This window comes from Salvia miltiorrhiza, chromosome 3, assembly GCF_028751815.1.
Source record: "Salvia miltiorrhiza cultivar Shanhuang (shh) chromosome 3, IMPLAD_Smil_shh, whole genome shotgun sequence".
NCBI classification, from domain to species: domain Eukaryota; kingdom Viridiplantae; phylum Streptophyta; class Magnoliopsida; order Lamiales; family Lamiaceae; genus Salvia; species Salvia miltiorrhiza.
The window spans coordinates 30,778,315-30,783,751 of NC_080389.1; the positions used below are offsets into that span (position 1 = coordinate 30,778,315).

At 41.7% G+C, this 5,437-nt stretch overlaps 1 long non-coding RNA gene across 1 annotated transcript; it reads left to right on the forward strand.

The window, feature by feature from the left end:
- The first annotated feature begins 1,114 nt into the window (after nucleotides 1-1,114).
- On the forward strand, nucleotides 1,115-2,183 carry LOC131014058 (uncharacterized). The gene is made up of 2 exons (XR_009098004.1): nucleotides 1,115-1,276; nucleotides 1,912-2,183. It is a non-coding gene; the product is annotated as an uncharacterized LOC131014058 (long non-coding RNA).
- The last annotated feature ends 3,254 nt before the right edge of the window (nucleotides 2,184-5,437 follow it).

The following is a 5,437-nucleotide window of genomic DNA, read 5'->3' on the forward strand; positions in this document are numbered from 1 at the left end:
CACTACTTCTCATATACTCATATACACGTCTACATGTTAGATGCATGAGAAAGAAAGAGATACTTCTTGAAAAACCCTTGAGAGGGTTATATGTTATGACAATTGAAGCATGATGAGTTATTAGTGAGAAAATGCATGAGCATGATAGTGAAATTACAGATCTATGATTATATGTGTAAATGTTGTTATTTCAACCATTTTGAGAAGTTTTCTTACGTTCTGGACTGATCAGTCGATGAGGTTTCTCTCGTCCACAATTCTTCAAAATTTACAGTGTATAGATATATGTGTCTTGTAATCTCTGGTAAAATTTCAAGTCATTTGGACTTCGTTTACTACCTTTTTAAAATGTAAAACTTTTACTGCACATTTCCGCCGGAAATCTAGAAAGGCAGTCCTTTGAGTCACACTTTTCAGTGACTTCCAAACATATTCAGCCTCTCAAATTTTTATGGTAGAAGAATAGATGTGTTATACAGATGCATGTAAAATTTCAAACCATTTGGCCAATGTTTACTAGTTTTCAAAAATCCTAACTTCCAGTCGTGCAAAACTGCCGAATCTGGTAGACTGTGGGAAAACACCCATATCTCTTAAACTACTCGGAGTTTTTCAATTTAATTTTTTTTAAATAAAACTAAACTCAGAGAGGTTTTCAACGGTGTAAGTCTCGAATCCAGGAGATTTCTGAGTTAAAACAGTTTATTCTTTAAAGTTGAGGCAGAGCAGAATGGTAAACTGGAAGAGTCCGAAAATTTCTACTTTGAGATTGTTTTGAGGATTTCAAGGTTTTGGTGGAATAATACACCATGTTTTAGCATGAAAATGCTACTAGAAAATTTTATATATTTTCCAAAGCTTACAGGAATATTTGAGAATTTATTTGCAATGAAAAAGATTTCAAGTTCATAGTGTGACTTTTAAGTCACTTGAGTATTGAGATAATTCATATATATATATTGTGGACTAGTTGAATAATTGGAAGCATGAATGACTATGTGATTTTTTTTATGAATGCTATTTACCTAGGATTGAGAGTCTTTTAATTGGGTAAGATATCCAATTAAATTGGGAGGTCGATTGGGTAAATAGTAGAGAAGTTATAAGATGACATTAAGCATTGATGCAAGTATAAGTATTAGATATTAGTTAGATTAATTTCTAACTAGAGTTTACTTTGTCACATGGCAATCTAAACCACGTGCGCCACCAAAGGTTCGAGTGACGGCCGGCGTTAGTACGACTCTGAGCGTTACGTCATCGACCCCTGAGACAGGTGGGCTTTATTCTAACTCTATTATGGCTAGCTACCATGATAATGAGTTCAAATGCAAATTCTTATGAAAATGAAGCATGTTGAAGCATTATTGATGAATCTTATGAAAATGAAGCATGTTGAAGCATTATTGATGAGTATTATGAAAATTGTCATCTTGCCATATTTATTATTGATGAGAATGAAGTATGGTATGTTGCCTCTATGAAAGACATGATTATGATCATGATGCAAGATATCGGCCTTTAACTGATTTATATGACAGTAAAGGTTTTGTGCACAGAGGTGATCGTGAGCCGTCTCTAGTCGGCCGGTCACGGTGATTTGAAGGAGGCCTCCTTCTCTTCACCTAGTATATATATGTTATATGAGTTCTCATAGTTGGCACATACCCTGAATATAATGTCTGCAGACTAATGATATTATTATGATGATGCAAATGAGTTTATGATGATGCAAATGAGTTTATGACAGAAAAACATGAACAGGTATTTCAAATCTCACAAAATCCTGTTGATGCATTGAAAAGGGCAAGATTGACGAATAGCTCTAAGAGCAACATTTCAATTATTTCCGGCATGAGTCCACTGAGTGCTTTTTGGTACTCAGCCCTGCATGTATTTCTAAATGTGCAGGTCTGGCTTGGCGCGAGGATGGGTGAAGGCTGTTGGAATTGTCAGTTGGCTGTGTCTTCCCTATGTCTCATATTTATCTTTATATGCTTTGACTCTATAAGAATTTGAACTCCCTGCTATATGTCTTCACACATATAGTAACGCATATCGCTGCACAACTCTGATGAAACTTTATTTAATTTGCTTATGTCTGTAATATCTCATAAGGGAAATACTTCTTAAACCCTTGCTAAGTTTCAAATGCTTATTATGTTCCACCCAAGCGAGTAATTATTTTGGGTCTTAAAACCTTTCTTGAAAATGAGTAAGTTGCAAATTGCTTCCGCTTAAACAAGATGTATTTCTATTTCTTTCACTATTTCTTTTATTAGTCGTACGATACTTGGTATACGCTATCACTGGCTATACCGGGCTGCGACATTCATTTACGCTAACTTTATTTCTGTGTATTGCTGATGTCATGGCAAGTTTCAAACATATAGCTCTAAGAGCGCCTTTGATGTTTTTCCGGCGTTTGCCCACTGAGTATTATATACTCACGCCCTGCATATATTTCTAAATGTGCAGGCTAAGCTTAGGAGCGAGATTGGACTGGTGCTGGTGGGGACTGTTTCATTGAAAAAGTTTCTTTGCTGCTTTCCTGTGATGTTAGAGTCTTAAGGATGACGTACTTTGCTTTCCGTCAATGGTGCTGCGACACTGCTAAAATGAGGCACGAATCGCTTGTAGAAGCTAGCAAGTCCATGAAAGCTTCGAACTGCTGCAACGTTCGTCGGCGTTGGCCACTCTTGGATAGCTCGTATCTTCTCCTCATCAACCTGTACACCCTGTGCACTAACAACAAAACCAAGAAACACAAGCTTGTCCGTGCCGAAAATGCACTTCTTAAGGTTAGCAAACAACTTTTCCTTTCGAAGCACATCCATAACAGACCTCAAATGTTCAACATGCTCATCATGATTCTGGCTATAAATGAGGATATCATCAAAGTAGACAACAACAAATCTGCCAATGAAAGCACGCAAAACATGATTCATAAGACGCATGAACGTACTAGGCGCATTAGTCAAACCAAAAGGCATAACTAACCACTCATACAAACCAAGTTTTGTCTTAAAAGCAGTTTTCCATTCATCACCTTCCTTAATCCTAATTTGATGGTATCCACTACGCAAATCGATCTTAGAAAAGACACAAGAACCATGCAACTCATCGAGCATATCATCTAAACGAGGGATAGGATGGCGATACTTTACCGTGATGTTATTGATGGCTCGGCAATCACAGCACATCCTCAAAGACGAGTCCTTCTTTGGTACAAGTAGAACGGGTACCGCACAAGGACTCAAACTCTCCCTCACATGCCCTTTGGCCAATAACTCGCCAATTTGCCTCTCCAACTCCTTTGTCTCCTCCGGATTGGTTCGGCAGTGTAGCGCCGGGCACAAAGTCAATCTGATGCTCAATCCCTCGAATTGGTGGTAAACCGGCAGGTGTATCGTCGGGAAAAACATCATCAAACTCCTGCAAAATAGAACGAATAGAAGGGGGTAGAGAAGAGAGATCGTTAGTAATAACCAAGTTCTCCTGATATCGCAACAGCATGATCGGCCTCTCCTGTACACACCACTTCAAATCACTAGCCCTAGCAAGAAAGGACTTATGAATCAACCCATTCTCCTTCTTCTCCACGGGCTGCTCCTTTGACTTCACCTTGTCCGCCTCCTTTTGCAATTGCACTTGATCCTCATAAACTTGTTTAGGAGTAAGAGGAACAAGCGACACCTTTTTCTGCTTGTATTCAAATGAATATTTGTTGGTGAAGCCATCATGAATAACACGGCGATCAAACTGCCACGGTCGCCCCAACAGGATATGGCTCGCTTGCATAGGGATCACATCACACACAACCTCATCCTCATACTTCCCAATGCGAAACGGAACCTTCACTTGCTTCGTCACTTTGATGACGCCTGTCTCATTCAGCCTCTGCAAACGATACGGCTTGGAATGCTTCTCCGTGGTCAGCCCCAATCTCTCAACCATGGCTCTACTAGCCACATTCGTGCAACTCCCGCCATCAATGATCACACTACATACCTTGTCTTGAACAAGACATCTCGTGTGAAAGTGGTTCTCCCGCTGCTCTCGCTCATTGGGTTGAGTTTGGACACTCAAGGCTCTCCTAGCTACAAAAAGCTGTCCATTGGGCGCGAAAATCTCCTCACACTCCTCCTCATCATCGGTACCATCTCCATCCTCCAATTTCGGCATATCAGGATCGGTCTCATCACCATCCGTCACGACTTCGCCGTCATCTCTCATGATCATAATTCTCCTGTTCGGGCAGTCACTCACAATATGCCCGAAGCCTTGGCACTTGAAGCACTTCTTATCTCGATTTCAACCATCAAAAACGGCCAAAATGCCCTAATTTGCTGCACCGGATCCCTCGGGTCGGGACCTAACGAACGGCTTCTTCTCCTCTCTCGGCGGTGCCTCCTTTTTCCATTGATTCCCTTTTGATGAGGAACCACTAGAAACTGGTTGCGATTGCCTCCAATTGCCCTGATTCTGGCGCTGGTTGCTGCTATTGTTGCCCCTCCTCTTGAGTTGATTCTCGATCTTGATGGCCATGTGAACCATGTCCTCCAACTCAACGTAGTGCTGCAACTCCACCTTATCACGAATATCCCAATGCAAACCAGTCAAGAATCTCGCCATGGTCGCCTCTCGCTCCTCCACCACATTGGCTCGAATCATGGCAACCTCCATCTCCTTATAATACTCATCCACACTCCGACTGCCTTGTCTCAAAGTCTGCAACTTGTTGAAAAGCTCGCGGTAGTAATGATTCGGCACAAAACGCTTCCTCATCACAGCCTTCATCTCCTGCCAAGTCTGAATAGGCGGCTCACTGTTTCTCCTCCTACTCGTCACCATCTGATCCCACCAAACAAGTGCATAATCTGAGAACTCAATGGCTGCCAACTTCACCTTCTTGAGCTCTGAATAGTTGTGGCAATCGAACATAAGCTCCACCTTTCTCTCCCAATCAAGATACAATTCTGGGTCATTCTTCCCTTGGAATGGAGGAACGTTCATCTTGATGTTGCCCAGATTGTTATCTTGCCACGTTCTGCCGCCATCATCCTCTTCGTCAAATCCTGTATCATCTACATGCTCCTCATACGGACGGTGGAATCTACCTCCTCCACCACCACGGCCTCCTCGCCCGCGTCGGCCTCCTCGTGTGAAATTGGTCTCTCGAGAATGAGACTACTCCATCAGTTCGATCTTGTCGTACACTCCCTCAATTTCTGAGTGTAGCATCTTGCCAAATTCTGAGCGAAGTGCCTCCACTACGAGTTTTAACTGTGGGTCCATAACAGGGCTATCGCTCACATCCGTACCCTGTTCATCTTTCTTAGGCATAGTGACACAGACAGAAAACAAGAAACGGTTAGTGAAACAAGTTAAAAAGACCTCACCACCTCACAAACACTCGTGTATCACTCAATATGAA